This window comes from Papio anubis, chromosome 10 (genome assembly GCF_008728515.1).
Source record: "Papio anubis isolate 15944 chromosome 10, Panubis1.0, whole genome shotgun sequence".
Lineage (NCBI taxonomy): Eukaryota > Metazoa > Chordata > Mammalia > Primates > Cercopithecidae > Papio > Papio anubis.
The window spans coordinates 66152358-66176594 of NC_044985.1; the positions used below are offsets into that span (position 1 = coordinate 66152358).

Below are 24237 nucleotides of genomic sequence, written 5' to 3' on the forward strand. Positions count from 1 at the left end.
CACACCTGACCCTCTACTTCCCATTCTTGCCAAATTCTGACACTTTCTAGTGACTTTCCTGATTACCAGTTCAGTTCATGAGGAGCCCTTTTTACTGATGGCAATGTATGCCACAAGTAAAGAGGAATAGAAGAAACAGGTTGTAGACCACCAAAAAGTCAAGGTCCTCACACTTTCAGTAAGGATGATGTTGTTGTAGGCCTGGAGACTAAGGGATTCCTTCTATGAGGCACGCATGCCTACCCTGTAAAGCCCATCTCAAAGGCTATATTTTCAACCTTATTTTCACTGGTGCTCTCTGCTCTTTCCCTCTGAACAACCACAAATCTATCTATACTTTCTTATGGCATGACTCACTTTCTACTATGTATTATAGTTTCTTATGTCCATGACACATTTCGCTACTAGGCTTCTGTGCATTACAGATAATAAGTGATTTCTGAATTAATTAATTAATTAATATGAAATGTCTCCCTTTGAACTGTGCCTAAACTATTTAAACAGGCTTGCGCTTCGGAGTTTCATCCATAATCTGTCATATAGATGTTTCTGATGAGCACAAACATTGGTCAACTTTTTGACATTATGGGGCTAGAACACAAACTTCTTGGAGCTCTAGTTTTGTCTCCTTAACTATGTGATACTGCTTCAGAACCCTGACGTTACTGCTGTTTTCCCAGATCCCAGTCATGCCTTATGATGACAAGCTGCATTTTTAACATTTTAGTGCTACAGTATAAGCTCAGTGAACCTTCTTTTAATTTGCAAATCTTTGGTTTTCCTAACATTTCAAGATTCTAACACTCATGCTTGGCACATTGGGTGTGCTCAGTAACTTGATTTTATTTCTTCCATTCTCCCTTCCTTCCTATCTCACTCCTTTCTTCTTTATTTTAAACCATTTTGGAGCATACGTTTCTAATCAATAAACAAATAAAATCACATCATTTGCTTAGTCTTATCATTTAGATTTTTTTTTGTTCTCATGTTGAAAGCAGATTTTAAAGACTTATAGTTTAGAATTACCTTTGAATTCTTCTTTCAACTTATGTTTCCCTTTTTGAAGTCTGGTTTACACATACCCCGAAACTCCACAATTGAAAAGTATATGCGACATTTTAGAACCCAACAGAAACGTTGGGTTATGGACCATTCTTCTGTGAAAATTGTAAAGAATCTCAGAAATTTAGAACTGAAAGAAAAAACTTCAAAGGCATTCCAAAACAGCTCCCTGTTCTTTCCACACTACATCCAAAAAAACTATCACCCACTGCTAATGACTGTGCATGCCAGCCAATTTTTATCTACTAACAAAGGTATTCACTTTCAGCAGAGTTCCAAATTGATTTAATTTAGTGCAGTTTGATGGATAAAATCTAAACCATCTTTTTTATTTAAAAACTAACACTACAGAGTTGTCTTAATCTACTATGGTTCTGTTTTTAGCAGATACAAACATAAGTTATGGTGTTGTTGTGGAAAGGTACTCTAGAGATTATTTGGTTCAGACTCTCTTTTCCTCTGGGGAAACTGAGACCACAACACATACTAAAGCAATATCTTTTTCCTCTAGCCCACAAATTTAAAATTGATTCTTCTCTATATTTAAAGATATATGTTTAAATTTAAAATAATTACTATTGGAGATTAACAGAATTGTACTACCTACAGGATCACATCACACACACAAACACACACATACACACACACAACCCAGGAAATCCTTCTAAATCTTCTTAGGATAGTCTTATCAAACCTTGTAATAAGCCTGTGAATAAAAGGCATCACCAAATGATAGCTTATCTAAATGTGGATGTATCCTTGCCAAATATCTAGGCTGACCCAGAAAAAAAATACCAAAAAAAGAAAAAGCAAATGAAAAGGCAATTAACTCAACTTAACCAAAAATGAAAAAAAGAAAAAGGAAAGAAGGAAGGAAGGAAAAAGAAAGAAAGAAAGAAAAAAAGAAAGAAAAAGAAAGAAAGAGAAAGAAAGAAAGAAGGAAGGAAGGAAGGAAGGAAGGAAGGAAGGAAGGAAGGAAGGAAGGAAAGAAAGAGAGAGAGAGAGAAAAAAAAGAAAGAAAGAAAGAAAGAAAGAAAGAAAGAAAGAAAGAAAGAAAGAAAGAAAGAAAGAAAGAAAGAAAGAAAGAAAGAAAGAAAGAGAGGGAAAGAAAGACATAATAACAGCTCCATCGAAAAATTCATTCTGTATCATGAATAGTGAAAAAATGAGGAAAGGCTATAAGAATAACCTCCCTCACCTCATTACCTCTCCCTATACTCCTTCACCAAAGGAGGATGTTTGTAGTTCAAATATTGTCAACAGCATTTCAGGTTGAAAGGAGAAAGTGCCTCTGTCTGATTTTTATGCCATACAGGCTTATTTTCCACATTCTCTGAGAGACACTAAACATTCACTCTTTCACATTTTTACGTTTATTTCTATTTATATTTCTATGATTCTACAGAATCATAAAGTCCTAGTATTCATAAAATCAGATGTGAAACAGACCCATATTTGAATGTTGGTTACATTACTTAACTAGCTATTTGACCACCAGATAATTTTCTGAAATCTCTCTGCCTCGATTTCGTATTACTAAAATAGGCTTGAGAATAATTACTACTACATAGGGCTGCCCTAATAACCGAAGAGAATCAGAGTGAATTTTGACCCCTCTATATTATATGTAGCATTTAAATTTAAATTTTTTTAATGGCTAGACTTTGGCTATTATACCAAACTAAATTACACCAACTTGGATCATCCATGTAAAGCATTTATAATACTACAACATAAAATGTGCTAGCTAAAATTATTTTTAGGTTGTTGTCGATTAAATAAAATAATAGAAATATATTAATTTCTGAGCATAGAACATGGCACACAGCAAGTGGCACTCAATAAATGTTGGCTTTTTAATCATTATCGTCATTATCACCACTGGTATTATCTTTAGTTACTCCTACTGCCAACTGCCTTCTCTTTTATTCAATACCGAGGGAAACAAAAGCACCATCAAGCACATATCACATTTTCAAAAGACTGTGACACTACCAATATTTACTAACCAGAGAGAAAGAGAGAATGGAAAAAGGAAAAGAATGGAAGAAATGGAGACATAAAGTGCCACATCGAGCCAGAAAGTTTCCAACTGAAAAAACAAGCTATGAAATCTTCCATGAATGGAATTCAGGGCTGGCCAATTTATGACTCCACCTCATGTCATGTGCCTCAGTTAGCCCAGAGGCCAAAATGCAAGCATTTGCCCATGAAAGTGAATTTACTGGCTTATGGTAGGAAACAATATACCAATGACATCAAGCTAGTCCTCAAAAATGCTTTCATTAAAAAGAAAAAACCAACATTACTAGGGCAATGAAAATTCCCCGCAGTTTGATTAAATCAAGACTGGCTAAGATCAAATCAGGCTCGTTCCTTTTAAAGCTATTGTTCTCTTTTTCATATTTCCAAAGAGCCATGCTTTGGAAATTATAATTTCTTCATCAGAGAGATGTTATATGAACATCACCGTATGACCTGGTAGCTCTTCACTACGCATAAAAAAGACACAAAGAAAAAAAAAAGAATTTCTCACATTTGCAAAAATTAATGTATATGGACTATAAAAAGGGAAAAAAGTAGTTATCTACAGCTGGCACTGTTTGTTGTAGCAGTTTCTGAAACAATAGAGAACATATCAAAAGTACATGAATCACCATATGCAAGTCCTTTCCTTCTGACAAATTTAATTTACAAATAACTTAAGCCTGTATTCTGTAATTGCCATTGAAGTTAGTGAAAGTTGGGTTCTGAGTCTTGTTTAGATGACCAATGCTATGGAAATACGTGCTTGAAAGGTATTTTTCTTTTTATTAAAAATATTTTAAATATACAAATGCATAAAGTATTACTATGCATATGAATATATCAAAAGACAAAACTATGCACACTCCCCAGATCTATTTCTGCTATTAACTGGCATCATCAGAAAATGCTGTACCTTACTTAACTCTGTAAGTAACTAAGCCTTTTTCAAAATGTTAATCATTTTTTATAAAAATTAATCTGAAATGTATGATATACTTCTACCAATAAGAATTCGGCTATTCTTTTAAGCCATAATCAGGTACCTGAGGTCACATGTCAGTGCGAATTTGCATAACCTAACTCCAGTTGCTTAAACTTTTGATGGCACCAAGAACACCGAAAGAGAAGCAACCTGAGGATGCTCAGAATTGTGCAGTAGCGCTGCCCACGCAGCTCTGAGCTGCCCCTCTCTCCTGCTGCCTCCATGGCTTTGTTTTTCTCACTACTTCTGCTCTGCACTGCTTTCCTCCCAGCACCTCTGCTTTCCTTTTTACCTTTTTCTCTCATTCACCATTCAGTGTCAACCATGAGCTAGAACTTCTGCTGGGCACTGGTTCCAAAGCAGCAAACAAGACAGACACCTTTTCTTGTCCTAACAAAGATTAAATTCCTGTCTCATTTGCATAGGTCTTTGAAGCTTTTGTTTTGTTTTCTTTGTTGTTCAGGACTTGTTCAGTTTAACTTCCAGCACCTTGATTCTGTGATCACCACTAATCCACAAAATCTTTTCTCTGCTCAGTGAACAAGGCCACTAGGTTTTACTGGAACAGACTGTTGCACTAAAGCATTTCCCATCTCAGTTTCTACTGAACCCCCAAGCAAAAAAGGTGACAACTTGCCTCATGTTTCACAGTGAGCTGGAGGCCCATCAAAGTAGGACTTGCAGAGCAAGAGTTCGAGAGCCGGTAACCTTCAAACGTGCTGCATTTAAGTCTGCTAAAGCCCTGCAATGCCAGTGTGTAATCACCACGGCAAAACCAGAATAATCAAAGGATAACTTTCCTACCCTTACCTTTTTCTCCCCACCCGCCCCCCGCCTCCACATCCAGTCAAGCAAACATGAAGCAGCCCTGTAAATAGGTACTAGCCAAGAAAAAAGAACAGATGGTGACTGCACTTTCACTTCTTTTTTTGCCATGGACAGTCCGCGCAAACAGATCCAAGTTGACCAGTTAGAAAACCTTTCACCTTAAATGAAGACAGACACTTTATTTTATTCAACTAGGCATATCATTACTGAGACTAATTTTTGTGTGTGTGTCCAGAAGTGACTCGATGTATTTTTATGATCTAAAAATGATCAGATAAATTATAGCTTCTGCTCAAGTTTTCATTGTCCACCTCAGCAAAGCTTGGTGGTAGCAAGACTCCTCATTAGGGTAATTTCTTTGTTTTGGCACTATCATTATTAGTCATTCATTACAAAGCTGATACGGTGATGAAAGAGCTCAAAAAGCTTTTTGGGATACCTCTTGATGCAGACCATTTTTTTTCTCAGTTCTGGAAAAAGTCAACAAGACAACTCCACAGCCAAATTGGACACATGATGCCCATTTGGTCTACTTATTTTCCAAAAGAATTGTGAACTTCTTCATTAAAAAAAAAAAAAAAAAAAAAAAATCTGTGTGCAGGGAATTACTTTAACATAGGAATTTGCTAACAAGTATGTGTGTGTCCTGATTATTCAAAGTAAATTATATTTAGGTTATTTTCAACCCATTAAACCTATGCATTTATTCAAATTAACTCAAGAAAATTCAGATCTAATTCATATCTTTGAAACCACATAGATGTGAACTCAATGTGGATGTAAAATGCTGCCCAACTAGCCATCAGGGTTGCCCAGCTCTAATCAGGTTCTCTAACCTATTAGACTAGTTCCTTCAGAGTGTGGTCCCTGGATCAGTAGCATCCACATTACCAGGGAACTTATCAGCCATGCAAACAATTGGCCCCACTTCCCAAGCCTACTGAAGTAGAAACTGTTGGGGGTGGTGGTTCTAGGGGCAGCAGTATGGATCTTAACAAGACCTTCTAGAGACTCTGATGCACACTAGTTTCAAAGTCACTGTATTGACACAAAGACCTTTTAAATAACAACTATTTCATAGTGCTCCCTTTATTAGCCTAAATTTTATAAATGACATAACCTACCCATATAAACTTTTGAATCAATATAATACCTTAGCTGTGTAATGCCTAAATAAAAGTAGAATAATAAAATAATATTAATTTCTGTATATTAGCATTCAGGCAGAATGACACTTACAGATTCTGAAGTATTCAAACAATTGAACCAGTCACTGTGAGCACAACAGCTACACATGCAGATAAGGACAGCAATGAAGGATTCTTGACTCAAATATCATGATGACATTAGTGATGTGATACAACTGAGTAACTCTGGGAAATTTTAAACTACACAGAAATACAATCCTCTATATTTTATCAATATGTACAATAGTAGCATTCCTGGAAAATCAGTGTATACTACAACTGCCAAAAAATGTGCATGTGTGTTTATATGTAAAATCAAATTAGTCTCTAGGCTCCAATTAATATAAACAGGTTTTCTCCTACACAAATGTCTGGTGAGGAATTTAAAATTCTTGCAGGAAAGATACAATGTTTTATATTGTAGGATGGATAGCATCTCACATCTTAATGCCTGTGGTTAATCATTGGAACAAGCATAAAAACATCCCCCAGCATTTTTAAACATTTCCTAACGGTAAGTTTGAATGCCTTTGAGAACACTGAAAACCAGTCAGTGTGGACTGATCAGGTTGGCACACGTTCCCTTTCTTGTTAGGATGCGTACATGCTTCCGGGCCGGGTGTGCTCTATCTCAAGAAACAATTCCACTTTCTTGGCAGAAAAGAAGCTTACTGATTCAGACAATATAAGGAATTTTCTGCCCTGCTGGAATCTTGTTGCAAAATTTTTATACTCTAAAATATTCCTAAATATTAGCTGGTGGCCTCTTATTTTACTGACCTTGTCATGAAATTACCTGCATACAATATAGTAGGCCATTTTCCTCAATTATCATATATGTTTATATTAAGCACTTAGTTAAACAGGTAGAAAACTGTAAATAAGCAAGATTTCTTCAGCCATCTGCCTGCAAACAATTAAATCTGTGTGTAAACAAAAAAGACTAGATAAAAATCTCAGGAAAAGAATTAAGTTTATAGATGGTAATTAAGCATTCTAGATTCTTCAAGTCAACTTCCAACTCTGAAAGTCTACAGTTCTATGAAAGGTCCTTTGGACAGTATAATGCCAAAGTAGATTAGTGCTGATGTATGGTTTTGGTAATGATGATTAAAATAGAGTGATGACTGGCAAACCTCAAAATAGAAAGTCTTCACTCTTATGTAAGTAAATTATCTTACAAAAAAGCATGTACTGACAAGCAGTACTCAGCAGAAATAACTCTAGGAAGTGCTTTAGACTTATATATTGTTTTTGATGTTGTATGAAGGACCATTTCTCCACATACAATAACTGGATAAATAACAGCTATGGTAAAGGGAAGAAATTTAAAATGGTTACAGTAAAAATAGGTTTGGTTTAATGAGGGGATAAATACCGAGCATTAACAATTCATTAGATTCTATTTAAGATGTAGCTTTATTTATGACTTGTGTTGGGCAAAGTAAAATTTATGCTATACGTTCCTCTATTGATAAGGGAAACAGTCCTCCATAAAGCATCAATATTAGCAAATGTACATAAAAAATACATGATATTGAGATACATATTTACAACAGTAGTTACAGCAAGTAGCTTGAATGAAAATTTTAGGAGAATGCCACTGGTCTTGTCTTGAGATAATGTGGAATAACCATGGTGCAGTGGGAAACAAACAAACTAAGATCATCAATCAAATATGAGAAGGCTTTCTCAAATCCAACACTTTGGAACTAACCCCCAATCTGTAACAAGCCTCCTAAGAAAGGCATTCATAATAAAAAACAAACAAAGCAACATTTTCATTGCTTATTACCTAAATTATATTCAGTGCATCGTCTGTGGCAGGCACTGCCATGTGCTTTTGAAAAAAAAGAAGTTAACAAAATGTGTAAAGTCCCTGTGTCCATGGAGCTTCCATTCTAACTCAGGATGGGAAAAATTCAGTAATAGGTCAGGTACAATAGGAACTATAGGAATTAACAGGCTATGTGAGGGGGATATAGAGTGACCAGAGTGATATAACTGGTGTTAATTAACAATAATGCTCTAAAGCAAATAAAGAGGGTCCATTTGAGTGTAATCGAGAAAACTAAAGCTCAGAGATGATTACAGGAAGTAGCAGACTCAAGACTAAGTCCCAGCATTCCCAGCTCAATCTTATACTCATTTTATTTTATCACCCTGCCTCTGATTGGGAAAATATGCTTATTTGAAGAGTTTTTCTTAACAAAGCAAAATGTGGGGGAGGTCAAAGCTGTAGCCAACCACTTTTTTAAAACACTGAACAGCAAAAACAATTTAAGCCACCATAAATTCCCACTAATTAAAATGTTGCTAAGCTCTGATAATTGCACAGATAACTGTGCCAATCCACTCTTCTAGCCATTTGTGGTCCAGATTTTCATCTATCATATTCTAAAGATGACTCTTTAAGCTTATCAATATCTTCTCATGTTCTTTTTTTATTCTTACACAATATAGTAAAAGCATTTCACATTAACATAATAAACACAATAGCAATCTGTTGCCTGAACTCATGAAGTATTTTATGATTTTAATAATAATTTGGTTTATCACAATTTTTATTCATCTCTTTAAGATAAATAATACCTATACCTATTAGTGGCTGTTAAATTAATCTCAACAAACTGGTAGAGGGTTCTCGTAAAATGTTAATATTTAGTTAATGAAATTTTGAAGCACCAACGTCAAAGACAGAAGTCCTAATACAAAGCACTAAATGCTTAACATCTTAAGAGAGAAGTTCAGAGAACCTATATAATCTAAGTTTCCAGAGGAGAGAATGTTATAAGACTGCCCCTTGAGAAGGCTCCCTCCAGTAGATATTGAGAGGAAATTGAACCATAAGAATTTCCTTCAATTCTAACAGCAGGCTTTAAAGTTCTCCCTTTCTTATTCTCCTAAATCAAGTTTTATGTTCTGCCTTGTATTCATTAACGCCTGTGTTTATATCTGTCAGGTGAAACTTGGTCAGAAAAGGAATTTACTAAAATGATACTGGGTGGTTGCACTCTTAATCCACAAATGATCTGTAACCACTCAATGCCTTCCCATCAGTAACTTCACATTCTGAATCTGCTCAAGAGCATCAGTTGACTAAGCCTAGGACCCTAAAGGAACTCTAGCTGCCAGGAAATGAAGAAGGAGAGCGAATATCCGGCCACCTTTAGCTTCCATAACAGGAATAACTACCAACATTCAATGGGGAAGGCTACAAAGGGGATGGAATGTAAGCAGCCAAAAAACCCCTAATGAATATCCACTGTAGCATTCACAGTATTTCAGCGTTGTTTTTTTTTTCTCAAAACTCTAAGATTCTAGAGAATAGTAATCTTCCCATGGTGCTTAGCACCTAGTACAAACAGGAGCTCAATAAATACTTAGTTGTTTTTATCATATTATTCCACTTTAAACCCTTAAAATCAAAGAACCCACTTCTTAGCCACCTCAATCTCCATTCACTGATAACTGCCAAGTCATCTTTTGTTCTTCCTTCTTCCTCATTGTTGTTATTTAGTCCATGGCCACAATTGATACTACCTCTTTTAACATCTTGCTCATTCATTCCAATCCCTCTTCCAACCTACCACAAGAGTGACTTTCCTAAAAAATAAATCTGCATAAAATCCATCAATCCAACTATTGTTATCTTTGTCCCTCAGAGGCAAGAGAATATCTTATACCTTGAAGCCTTCAGTCACAGGTCCTCTCTTTTTCAATACTTCCAGCAGCATCTTCAGTGACAGGTGCACATTCAACCCTCAAGATAGGTCAAGCCTCTCTTCCCCAATGTTACTTTCCATCACCAGCTCAACCTTTCATTCAAGAACATTAAAAGCCTTCTGATCCCATAGAATATTGAAACCTATATGTAACATATTTTTAAGAGATGAGGTGTCACTATGTTGCCCAGGCTTGCCTCTAACTCCTGTGCTCAAAGAATCCTCCTGCTTCAGCTTCCCAAGTATCTGAGAGTAACTACAGCTGTGCACCACCACACCCTGATTGCAACCTGTATGTAACTTTAATATTGCATTTGCCTTGTTTCCTTTGCTTTACTAAAGATGACTTTTCTTTCATGTATGAAACCAGAGTTCAAGTAGAATTGTTGGTGGATAGAATTGGATTAAGTATGCATAAATAAGAGTAACTAAAAAGAATAGAGCCTCTAATGTTCAATTGTATTTGAACAAAAGGAATAAGCCATTCTCCTGAATAACTATAACTACAAATTAGAAAATATCAGGTTTTCAATGAGAGAGAATGTTATCATTGTATTAGGTTGATGCAAAAGTAATTGTAGTTTTTAATGGCAAAAACTGCAATGACTTTTGTACCAACCTAAGAGTAGCATTCTTATTTAACCCACTCTCCTCCACTTGATATTACAAGGAAAGAAAAAGGTGGAGAGCTGAAAGGGAAGAGAATTCGTGGTCAAATGAACTAAGGAAAAAAAAATAAGCTTCTTTACTATTTGCCAATGTTTTTAATATACTAAAGTGCCCTATGAGTGGTCAGAAGGTGACCTCATATGCAGCATTTCACAGACTTCTTTGGCCATGGAATCTTTTTCTCATGAAGTGTTTATGAGCCTGGAGTTCTGAGGTGTATTCATTAGCAAATATTATTTTACAGTGTAGAACTATAGGAATCTGAAACGAATACGAAAAACTAAAATAAAATTCAACCACTTCCACTCTGGCACATATGATTTCATTACATGAAATAATATATTGTACAGCCATAAAAAGAAATATTTAAATATTGTCAACTAAGTTTTTCCATCAAAAAAGTTTAAAAACCTTGGGCCATATTATTCAGGATAAAGCATGGATGTCTGATGCACCTAAACACCTTTACAACCAGGAAAGTTGAATCTGCCCTGCTATTCACTTTGACTCTCCCATCTCTCTCCCATATAAGGTATCCAAGAGTGATACACTTGGGAATAATAACCAAATGGGAAACAAAATATCCCATCATTATTAGTTGAGCCGGCAACCAATAATCCCTCACCAGCCATCTCATAACCCATAGAGTGCACAATCTAACCCTCCTACATTCCCCTGTAACAGCGTCCTGTATGTTGCAAGTGACAGAAATAGAACTCAACCTGACTCAAAGAAAAATGGGAAATATGCAGGACCTATAAATGAAGATTCCAGTGTTGGTGCTTTCTTCAGCTGTGGTTTGATTCAGAGTTTCAAATAATATCATTGAGATTTGTTTCCGCTGTGTATCTCAGCTGTCCTTTCCCCTGTAAGACTCATCCTCATGGTGGATCTCCTTGGCAGCAAAAAGGTTATTCTCACCTCTTCATACTCACAAATCCAGTAGAAGAAAGACCTAAACTAGTTTTTCCCAGAAGCCCCAGAAAAATTTCTCTTGTGTCTTATAGCTCTGATTGTGTTGCATGCTCATCTGTTAATCCAGCAAGATAGACAATGCTTGCTGGATTAAACCAAGGGGGCTCATTCTCTTTAAAATATGTAAATATCTTAAAAGCAGGACTGAGTTCTGATTAGTATCCTCAAACCAAACTCTTGGCATTTAACAGTCTGTTAGGCTTAGGCTTGATTATGGAGAGGGACAAGTGACAAGGACAGCCATGTTTAGGCTAACCTACTCATTCTGTGCATGAAGAAGGGAAAAAGAAGGAACAGAGCACGGGCCTTGCCTTTTAGCATGCAGTGGTTCTCAGCAATTTTCTTAAGATATTGACTAGTCAGATTAGCATACTTCCACCTTAAGAGAAGGATAAGGAAAAAAAGGGGCTAAACAGGGAGCCCTAGAGGCAGTACTGGAGTGAGAGGGGACACATATGTCCCCTCCCCAACAAGAAATACTAGGATTATTTTTCTCTACTGATTTTTTAAAAACTCAAAAATATCAAAACCTTGAAACATTTTTTTTATTTTTTGAAATTTTAAAATAAAAGTAAAAAAGGGATGATGTTATTCATGATCTATTTTATGAGTTTTAAAATCAAATGCTAATTATATTTTTCTTATGATAAATTTTCTGCATTGTAATAACAAAATAACTACAATTCTAAGGGTAGGCCGGGTGCGGTGGCGCACACCTGTAATCCCAGCACCTTGGGAGGCCAAAGCGGGTGGATCACTCGAGGCCAGGAGTTCGAGAAGAGCCTGGCCAACATGGAGAAACCCTGTTGCTAAAAATACAACAATTAGCCAGACATGGTGGTACGCACCTGAAATCCCAGCTACTCAGGAGGCTCCCTTGAACCCAGGAGGCAGAGGTTGCAGTGAACCGAGAGTGTGCCACTGCACTCCAGCCTGGGTGACAGAGCGAGTCTCCAGCTCAAAAAATAAAATAAAATAAAATATAAAAATAAAAAAAATATATAAGGGTCTCAATGTATCTAAAAATATTAGTTCATTAAAAAAACAAATATTTATTGTAAAGTTAGCCTCTAATCCCCTGGAATGCTACAGTATTCACAGCACAACAAATATACTATGCAGATCTTATCCCTTGGCCTTCAACCCTTAGATTTAGAGAGCAAACACACTCTGATTTAAACTTCTTTGTGTGAAAGAAGAGAATATTTATGCTGCATTGTACTTCAACTAGAAAAGAAATCACCTGCTGCAATTTTGATAGCCTCAAATAAGAACGGTTACCATAAGAAAAGAGTTGTGGAAGACATACTTTTATTTTCTTCTGTCAAGAATAGCAGGAACAATTCAAGATCTTTCCACTCACCTACAGCTCTACAAGAGGAAGAACAAGTACATTTCGCAAGGCAAAAATTTTATGTTTTGTTAATATTGATCAACAAATCTATAAAAGATAATTGGTGTCCAAGTCCCTGCAAGGTTAAAATAATATGCAAAATATGTACCACTTATTACAAATTCAGAGTTAATTTTCAAAATCATAGACAAGTACAAGCTGTGGAAAAGCATAAGCATGAAATCAGATTCACCCAGGGCTGCCAAAGAACACTTCTAGGAGCCCATGGTAACAGAATTATCTCCTGGCAAAGAAATTTCTGGCAAGGATATGAAGCTGGTAATGACGAGGGAAGCACTGCTTCTATGCCAGCCCCACTTCTCACTCTATCTGTTAGATAAGTGAATGGGTATTCAGAGCCACACTGATGGCTATGCTACTCTTTGAAAGCTCTCTCCCCTATCCTGACCTGTTCACCTGTACCAAGCCATGCCAAGAATCTAGAATTCCCAAAATTTTCCATGTTTACTTTAGGCTACGGCTCTCATGGAGATTCTACAATTGTTCACCTGAAATTCTGAGTAGTGTTAATGAAAAAATTATTCAATGATACTTGTTAAAGCATGGTAAGAAAGACTTTATTTAGGACCATTGTGACAGGTATAGGGACCATTGCAACGGGGTCTTGCAGTGGTGTATAGGGCAAATATCCTACTCCAAACTCCAAAAACAGCAGAGATGAGTGAAAATTTATAGCCAAAAAGCCGAGTGCAGGTCAATACATGGGAAATTAGTAAAAAGTAAATATTAGGGGTAAGGAGAATTCTGCCTAAACTGAACAAATACCTCTCACCAGGAGTTTTGGCCACCCTACCTAAAATAGACTATGCACCAACCTCTTATTTCCATTCTATAGCTGATTTATTTTCTTTGTCAAAGAAAAACCAGAGCTGGATAGTAGCTAACATGGTAAACATATATATATATATATATATATATATATATCTCAGATTTAATTTATGACAACTGCAGTAGGGAGAAAAGAAACATCAATATAGAATCAGGCTCAATTCTGAATACATCAGAGGCAAGTGGGAATTCATAGCCAAGGATCAGGGTCAGGGTGGTCAGTGAATAGAAACATCAGCAATAAGGAGGGATTCTGGCTAAACCAACCTAATAGGAATCTTGCTCAACTCAGGCCAGGGTGCTGAGACCACCAGAACAAAAGCACCGCTGTGCATAGACCCTTTAGCTTTTTTCATTGCTGTATGCCTCACGCTAAGCAGAATTACTGATTTACAGTGAACACTCAATCAATGTTTTTGAATGAATATTTAATTAAAGAGTGAGACTTAAACACTACTAAAAAATATTAACTGTATGTTAAAATATAACCATATTAAAAGTATGTTTTTCTACCTCTGTTTTGTTAACTTGACATTACCTCAGTTTTTTTTTAATATGACTTAATCCTTTACAATTATAAAAAATAAACTGTGATGGCTAGTGAAAGGAACAGTGCCTTTATTTCATAAGGACTGAGTAATAATAATTTAATGGGAGATGACAATTTTGAGCTACCAAATATTTAAAATCTAACCTAAAGTTTACTTTTCAAATCACAGTGGAATAACTAGCTTTGCATTCATCCAATAATATTGTAAATGTCTATGCCTAATAATTTTTACAATTTTCCTTTTCAAACATGAATACAAAAGAATTGGAATTTGAGAACTTCCATTTACTTTGGTTCAAAAAACAATTCAGAGCAATGTCTCAAAAATTTTTTAATTTTTTTAAAAAAATTGATATATTCAATCAATTATATTGACACATTCAATTAGGAGTTGTATAATTCCTAATGAACCACAGGAATTACAAAATTTTTTAAGTAGAAAATAAGATACTCTTTGATTCAGAAAGCATTTATTTTCTTTATTCTGTCCTTTGGCAAGTATAATGTTTGAGAATAGCACTATCTAAATTACTCCATAAAATATTAACCTTAAAATATGTTTGATGTAGTTTAAAGCAATAATTTTTGACCAGTAGACACAAATATTTACTGACTTCATGTCTGCTGAATTTAGGTATCCACAGACAAACATGGAAGATATTTCTTAATATCCCCCAAATCAGGATTATTACTTCATCTTTTAAAAATAACTATGCAGAATCAATTTTTTCTAAAAGCCTTAATAAAATTTTGGCATATCCATTTTGATGATGAGAACATGTCAATTCACTAAATAAACAGTTTACTTTTGTGGCCCCAGTGTCTAGAGTGATGCCAGAAAAGAATAGTATTCAAAAAATATTTGTAAAAATAAATAAAATTACATAAATAATTACTATACCAAACAATATGATACAATTTAGGGTAATCTAAATAAACAATTTTAAGGTGTTGCCTACACTTTTGTGTGTATGTGTGTAACCCGCCAGTTCTTTATTCCTAAGGTCTTGAATGTGTTTAGCACTCGTTTTCTTCATAATGTCTTTAAATGCATACGTTTCTGTTTGTCCCACAACCTCTGAACTAACCTGAATACCTCAATCCTCTTTGCTCTTGTACCTGTCACAAGTTTCATCTTCTATCCTACTATTTAAAGATATTGAGTTTTATTGAGTTTATCTTTCCCAGACCACATTTTCTTCCTAAGAGTTATCTTCCCCAGGAACCTAAAAGGCATCCTATTTCTCACCAGATTAAAATCAAACTCTTAGAGCTAGGAAAGAAAAACCCTACATTTGTCTTCTTTTCTCATTCTCTCATTGATCAACTTCTGCCACCTCTCTGGGCTTTAGTTCTAGAAAACGTAGAGAAATTAGAAATTGGGGACATTGAGGAGTGGAATGGTACTACAAATGTGAAGCCATAGAAACATAAATCCACAAAGTGTGTTAGCAAAATAGTAAACCATCTCACCTGGAGAGGTGAGGATGGAAACAGTGAAACAGAACATTGGAAAGTTGGGAAGACCAGAAAGAAGAGGACTTAGAATACTAGACAGAGAGCTATGTATTCTGGTCTATAAACAGTAAGATCTTCAAAGAAGGGGTGTTGCTCATATTCACCACTCCATTCTCAGGAGGGGGAGCTCTTGACTGAAGCATCCAAAAAGAGCACACAAATGGATCATTATACAGGAGGCGGAACTGTTGGTTAGAATTGTGAAGTAAACCAAAGTTCTATTCTTTTTCCTAACTAGTGCCTTCTTTCTTCTCATGGGAATCCTTATTTTTGAAAAGGCAACAGGGCATGGACACGGTTTTGCTGAATAGAAGTCTAGAGAAAAATCAACTCTGCTCTTCCCATACAGGTGAAAGTAAGAGGAGCTCTTAGGATTTGTCTTTTGAGCTGCTAGGCTCACTAGATTAAAAGGGCAACTAGAGATTAAAGTGTATGCGTAGCTTATATCTTGTGAAGGAGAAAGAAAGAAAAGGAAGGGATAAAAGAAAAGAAAAGAAGGAAAGAAAGATGGAAAGAAAAAAGGAAGAAGAAAAGAGGAATGAAAGAAGGGAGGGAGAGAACAAGGGAGTGGGGAGGAAGGGAAAGAGGGAGAGAGGAAAGAAAATTACCAATATCAGGAATGAAAGAGACCACCTCACTACAGATTCTATGGACATTAAAAGGAAAATAAGGAAATTGCAGGATATGAAGAAGATATTACAAACAACTTTGTGCCAATAAATTTTGCACCTAAATGAAATGGGAAATTCCTAAAAATCACATGAAGAACATTTTTTAAAATTGAGCAGTTTTATATTAAATTTAAAAATTTTAGTTTGTAATTAAAACCTTCCCAAAAGGAAAACATTGGACCCAGATAGCTTCAATTGGGAATTATATTAAACATTTAAGGGAAAAATAGTAACTATCATCCACAAACTCTTTCAGAGACTAGAGTATTAGAAAAAAATTCCCAATTTATGTTATTAAGCCAGAATTATTCTGATTCCAAAGCCAAACAAATATAACCCAAGAGAACTGCAGACTAATATCACTTGAAAACAGAGATTAAAACTGTAAAAAAAATTAGCAAATCAAATTGAGCATTATGTAAAAAGGATTATATATCATTACCAAAGAGATGTTTGTCATAGGAATGTAAGATTTATTTAATATCCAAAAATTAATCAATGTAATTGGCCATATTACTTGAACAAAGAGAGAAAACCATACATAGACATACCTCAGAAACATTGCAGGTTCAGTTTCAGTCCACCACAATAAAGCTAACGTCCCAATAAAGTGAGTTACATAAATTTGCTTGTTTTGCACTATGTATAAAAGTTATGTTTACAATCTATGGTAATTTATTAAGTGTGAAATACCATTATGCCTAAAAAACAACATAGATACTTTAATTTAAAATTTCTTTATTGCTAAAACATACTAACGATTATCTGAGTCTTCAGTGAATCATAATATTTTTCCTGATAGAGAATCTTACTTCAGTGTGATTGTTGCTGAGTGATCAGGGTTGTGGTTGCTGAAAGTTGGGGTGGTTGTGGCAATTTCATAAAATAAGGCAAGAATGAAGTTTGCTGCATCAATGGACTCCTCTTTTCACAAAAGATATCTCTGTAGCATGTAATGCTGTTTGATAGCATTTGACTGACAGTAGAACTTCTTTTGAAATTGAAGTCAATCCTCTCAAACTCCACCATTGCTTTCTCAACTAAGTTTATGTACAAGTTTATATCTGTTGTTATTTCAACAATGTTCATAGCACCTTCACTAGAAGTAGATTCCATCTCAATAAACCATTTCCTTTGCTCATCCATAAAAAGCAACTCCACATCCTTTGAAATATTATTCCAAGATTGAAGTAATTCGGCCACATGTTCAGGCTCTATTTTTACTTCTAGTTCTCTTGCTATTTTCACCAAATCTGGAGTCACTTTCTTCACTAACGTCTTGAACCACCTCAAAGTCATCCATGAGGGTTGGAGTCAACTTCTGAACTCTTTATGTTAATGTTGATATTTTGGCCTCCTCCCATGAAACACGAATGTTCTTAATGGAATTTGAAATAGCAAATCCTATCCAGAAGGTTTTCAATTTACTTTGCTCAGATCCATCAGAAGAATCACTATTTGTGGCAGCTACAGCCTCATGAAATGTATTTCTTAAATAATAAGACTTGAAAGTCAAAATTACTCCTTGGTCCATGGCTTCAGAATGGATGTTGTGTGAGCAGGCATGAAAACAGCATTAATCTCCATTTACATCACCAGCAGAGCTCCTGGGTGACTATATGCATTGCTAATGAGCAGTAATATTTTGAAATGAATCATTTTCTCTGAGCAGTAGGTCTTAATAGTGGGCTTAAAATTTTCAGTAAACCTTGCTGTAAACAGATGTACTCTTATCCAGGCTTCATTATTCCATTTCTAGAATAGAAGCAGAGTAGATTTACCCAAATTCTTCAGTGCTCTGGGATTTTCAGAATGGTAAATGAGCACTGGGTCTAACTTAAAGTCACCACTGTCATTAACTCCTGACAGGGGAGTTACCCAGGCCTTTGAAGCTTTGAAGTCGGGCACTGGCTTTTCTTCTCTAGCTATGAAAGTCCTAGATGGCATCTTCTTTCAATAGAAATCTGTGTCATCTACACTGAAAATCCATTTTTTAGTGTAGCCACCTTCATCAATAATCTTAGCTAGATCTTCTGGAAAACTTGCTGCAGCTTCTCCATCAGTATTTGCTGCTTCATCTTGCACTTTTATGTTAGGAAGACAGCTTCTTTCCTTAAACCTCATGAACCAGCCTCTGCTAGCTTCAGACTTTTCTTCTCCAGCTTCCTCATCTCTCTCAGCCTTCATAGAATTGAAGAGGATTAGGGCCTTGCTCCAAATTAGGCTTTGAGTAAAGGTAATGTTGTGGCTGGTTTGATCATCTATCCAGACCACTAAAACTTTCTCCATATCAGCAATGAGGCTGTTTGGCTTTCTTGTAATTCATATGTTCACTAGGATAGCATTTTTAATTTCCATCAATAACTTTTCCTTTGTGTTTACAACTTGGCTTACTGTTTGGTGCAAGAGGCCAAGCTTTCAGCCTATCTCGGCATTCATTGTGCCTTCTTCACTAAACTTCATCATTTCTAGCTTTTGATTTAAAGTGAGAAACATGCAACTCTTCCTTTCACTTGAACACTTAGAGGCTATAGAGGCCATTGAAAGGTTATTAATTGGTCTAATTTCAATATTGTTTCAGGTAACAGGGAGGCTAAGGAGAGGAAGAGAGAGATGGAACAGCTGGTCAGTGGGAGCAATCAGAACACACATAACATTTATTAAGTTCTCTGTCTTATTTGCATGTGGTTGGCACCCCATAATGATGACAACAGTAACAACAAAGATCATTGATCACAGATCATCATAATAAATATTACAGTAATGAAAAAGTATGAAATAGTTGCAAGAATTATCAGAGTGTGAGAAAGGCATTAAGTGAAAACATGCTGTTGGAAAAATGGCACTGGTGGACTTGGTCAACAAAGGGTTCCCACAAACTTTTAATTTATAAAAGGCACAACATCTGTGAAGTTACAGTAAAGCAAAGTGTAATGAAATGAGGTGTTTATGCAACCATTTCAGTAAATTTAGTGAAAGAATTTGACAAAATAGACCAACATTTCATAATAAAAACTAAGAAATCTAGAGCTTAGCAGGAATATCCTTAACCTGATTAAGTGCAGCTATGAAAAACTACAGCTAACATCAAACTCAATGGTGTAAGTCTCAATGCTTTCTAGCATTCTAAATGTTCAGTTTAATTCAATTCTCCAAATATTAATTTTGAGCAGCTAAATCTCTAGCAAAAGCTATTATAGAAATAGCTACTTAACAGTAAACAAGAAGACAGTTCTTCGTCTCTAGGAACTTAGAGTTTCATAAGAGAGAGAAATAAGAAATTTCAATAAAGACATGATAACACTGTGAAGTCAGTAAATACATACAGGAATCTGTATATTCAAAGTGGAGGGGTCTCCACTACTGTCTTGCAATCCAGGAGCTATTCTGAAAGTAGGTCTCTATAAATTGAGATATTAAGAATGGGAAGAAGTCATCCTGTGAAATGAGGGTAGATGCAAGAGACAGTATGCACTGTTCATGGAACAGCAAATAGGTACTACATATGAACACAGTCATGGAGTGAAGAGAATCTCTACTCTGTTATAGAACACTTAGAAGAAAGGTTTTGCACAAGGAACATTAGGCTCAATCCAGTGGGAGATGATATTAGACTTCACATTTTTATAGAGATACTATGACTATTTTGATATAGCAATTTGTTTTTCATGAATTACCTTGTCTGTGTTCTAAGTGATTTTTGTACTTAACTACTGCACGTAGGTGGAATAACATTTCAAATAGTTAAAATTATATACACTTATCTAAAAAACAGAGAGTAGGCAAATGACAATCTTCAAAATTTAGTGAACTAAATTTTTTAGGTGGTAACATGAAAGTCAACTTGCTCTACAGACCAACACATTTATATCTAGAGCAAAAATATTCTCTAAGGCCATCAGCTATAATCCATAGTCATGTGGCTTTAGAACACTTAGAAGTTATAAAGAAGAGATACATTTCAATAACTGTTTATTTAATAAAATGGATAACATATCACAAAGGTATTATATGTCAGGCAGATGAAAAGTATGAGCAAGAAGCTTTCCCTATGCCTACCACAGAACTGACCTCACCTAGTCCCACAATCATTAGACGTTCTGAAGAACCTTTTATACACAGTGCAATTATTGATGTTCTCACAAGAAGCCCAATTAAAAAAAAGCAAAATATAGAAGTCTCTTGAATTATAGCTTCTCAAATTTTGACTAAAATGAAACTAGTTTTTGAGTGTAGCATAGAAGATAAGGTAAAAGTTTTCTAAGTGTTTCGTCTCCAAGATATACCAACTCAATTCCTTTTATACATTAAGATGCTATGTACTACACACCACTTTATTACACTGGACTTTGGAAAGAGAATTTTTACGTCATCATTTCCTTCTTTTTTAAGAATTTTTTTGTTGAAAACTTTCTTGAATAGGAATGGTGTTCCAACTCTTCAGTGAATGTCAACAAGGAAGTCAATGGTTCGCAATATGATGGCTAAAAGAGTTTCATGAGACACTCTTCCTCTAAACTTTTTTATTTTAAAATCCATTTAGAAAGAGAAAATATTTCCAACAGGAGACTAACATCCACAATGTATAAGGAACTCAAACAACTCAACAACAACAAAAAAGTTCCCAAACAATCCCATTTAAAAGTGGGCTAAAGAGATGAATAGACTATATTTTTAAAAAAGACAAATGTCCAACAAGCATATGAAAAAATGTTCAGCATCACTAATAATCAGATGAATGCAAATTAAAACCACAATGAGATACCATCTTACACTAATGAGAATGGCTAATATTAAAAAGACAAAATTAACATGTTGGAGAGGATGTGGAAAGAAAGGAACTTATACACTGTTAGTGAGAATGTAAATTAGTACCACCTTTTCAGAAAACAGTATGGAGATTTCTCAAAGAACTGAGGATGGAATGACCATATGATTCAGCAGTCTCACTACTTGGTATCTACCCAAAGGAAAAGAAAAATCATTACATCAAAAAGATATCTGTACTTGTCTATTTATCACAGAACTATTCACAATAGCAAAATATGAAATCAACCTAAGTGTCCAATGTATAACTGGATAAAGAAAATGTGGTATATAGACACAATGAAATACTATTCAGCCACAAAAAAAGAATAAAATCATGTCTTTTGCAGCAACATGGATGGAACTGGAGGCCATAATCCTAAGTGAAACAACTCAAACACAAAGACGAATATTGCACGTTCTCCTCATAAGTGGGAGCTAAATAATGTGTACGTATAGAAGCAGAGTGTGGAATGGTGGACAATGAAGACTTGAAAGGGTATGAGGGATGAGGGGGGGTGAGTGATGGGAGGTTGCTTGGTGGGTACAATGTGCATTACTCCAGTTATGGATGCACTGAAGACCGACTTCATGACAGAGCAGTATATCAATGTAGCAAAATTGCACTTGCACCCATGAATATATACAAATAGAAAAGCTAATTTCCACATAATCAACTCTAGCACAACTGCTATTAAATTCACAGACCTTCTAAACCAAATCTGATCTGTCGTTTCTCACAATAAAGATTTTCTTTAGGCAAAAAACAAAAACAAAACATTTTTTTAAATAAATACATTTAGAACCTGAGAAGAACTTCTTTAACATAAAAAGCTACCTTTAGTATCCAGACCCATACATGAGCTTTTTAAAATTTTATTAATTTTTACTTTTTTTTTTATTCTTTTATTATAAGTTCAGGGGTACATGTGCAGGTTTGTTACATAGGTAAACGTGTGTCATGGAGGTTTGTTGTATCCTTTATTTCATCACCCAGGTATTAAGCCTAGTATCATTAGTTATTTTTCCTGATCCTCACCCTCCTTCTACCTTCCACCCTCTGATAGGCCCCAGTGTGTGTTGTTTCCCTCTATGTGTCCATGTGTTCTCATAATTTAGCCGCACTTGTAAGTGAGAACATCAGGTATTTGGTTTTCTGCTCCTGCATTAGTTTGCTAAGGATAATGGCCTTCAGCTCCATCCATGTTCCTGCAAAGAACATGATCTTCTTCTTTTTCATGGGTGTATAGTATTCCATGGTGTACATGTACCACATTTTCTTTATCCTGTCTATCATCATGGGCATTTAGGTTGATTCTATGTCTCTGCTATTGTGAAAAGTGCTACAGTGAACATACACATGCATGTATCTTTATAGTGGAATTATTTATATCCCTTTGGGTATATACCCAGTAATGGGGCTGCTGGGTCAAATGGTATTTCTGCCTTTAAGTCTTTGAGGTACCACCACAATACCTTCCACAATGGTTGAACTAATTCACACTCCCACCAACAGTATATAAGCGTTCTTTAAATTCAATATAAACATTTGTTTGGTGTGTATATATTATGAACCTACTTTGTGTAAAGTGATGGATAACCATGTAGAGTCAATACTTACTTGGGTCTAGGTATTTTACTATGACAAAAGTTTTACTCTTTCACTTCAGCTACGAAAGGCTCTGAGTGAGAAAAAAATGTATTTGTAAACATGTTTATCAAAGGAAAGGACTAATAGGAATGCCTCTGGTATCATGCGCAGCAGCAAAGTAGGCTATTCAGTAGTGGAGAAGTCATTTACTTAAGGCAGCCAAAAGCTGCCCTGGAAGTAGAGGATGCACTTTGGGGTCCAACAAAATGCACCAAAATTGAACATGGACTCCATTCATAACTAGCATGTAATCTTGATCAAGTCACATAACTCCTCTGAACCTTGGTGTTTTTTACCTATAAAATGTACATTCCTAATTTTTAAGGACCTTGTGAGAATTAAATGAGATTATTATAAAGCACATAGTAGATGCTTATTACGTTAGTCCTCTTGATGATATAGACATGTTCTATCAGGTTACTGCTTTTCCTTAATAATATAAAAAAGATAGAATATGAAGACAATTATATATACATATACCCTAATAAAACTCCTTGGCTTACTCCTTCAAAAAAAAGGGTAAGGAGAAGAAGACCAAGAACACTCAACTGCACAAGTTGATGCTATAAAATCTTACTTACATGAAGACAACATAGAATTCCAAGAAAAAAATAAAAGTTATGTAGAAAACTGGACTCAGACATACAGAAATTAAGACTCCTCACAAAAGGGAAGATAAACACTGCCACAGTCTCTAAATGGGAAATGGATCATATCTGAGAGAAAAGACTCAGTGTGGCTAGACATCATTCTAGGTTATCTCTTGTCACAGCACTTTTAGAGGTAGCTCTCTGTGTTTCTCTTTAGGTAGCTGCTTCTCCCTCAAGGACCTGTCTACACCTTCTTGAAAAGGTAAAGTAAAAGCTTAGACACTTTCAGGAGCCAAGTAAGACGACAGAACCTTCAACTACTTCAACAAGTATGGCAACAATGGACTTCAGGAATGGAATGACTTCCACATCTGTGCTGTCAAGATGAGACCTCAGGAAAAAAGACCAAGATGAGGGCCATCTGGGACAGCAGCAACAGGTGCAGACTAAGGCCATCAGGTGACACAGTGTTGATAGCCCCACTCATGGAGGCAAGACGGGGAAAGAAAAGTGAAGTAACTGAGGGTGTCCCCATTCCTCTGCCCAAACCTTTCAAATCAGGCATTGTGTTTTATATACAGTATCTCACTAAGGGGAGTGAATTTGCAAACTGAGAAGTGATTTGTCATCCAAACAGCTAGAAAGGTCTGGAATCCACAGCCAGACTATAGCTTTACCATTCTCATTATTACTTTAATAGTTTGTATTCCTGATATATTCTGGGAGAGCTAGGGTTATATTTTTGCGACTGAT

The 24237-nt window shown here is 35.6% G+C and overlaps 1 protein-coding gene and 1 long non-coding RNA gene across 14 annotated transcripts in view; one reads left to right on the plus strand and one right to left on the minus strand.

Moving 5' to 3' along the window:
• Positions 1 to 24237, minus strand: part of PDE1A (phosphodiesterase 1A) — a 398717-nt gene that overhangs the window by 319683 nt on the left and 54797 nt on the right. The window lies entirely within an intron of this gene.
• LOC108581349 lies at positions 16024 to 23847 on the plus strand. 2 transcript variants are annotated; one of them, XR_001893434.2, is made up of 3 exons: positions 16024 to 16121; positions 21594 to 21692; positions 23702 to 23847. It is a non-coding gene; the product is annotated as an uncharacterized LOC108581349 (long non-coding RNA). The 2 variants fall into 2 exon arrangements; XR_001893433.2 differs by having other exon boundaries at positions 16024 to 16115.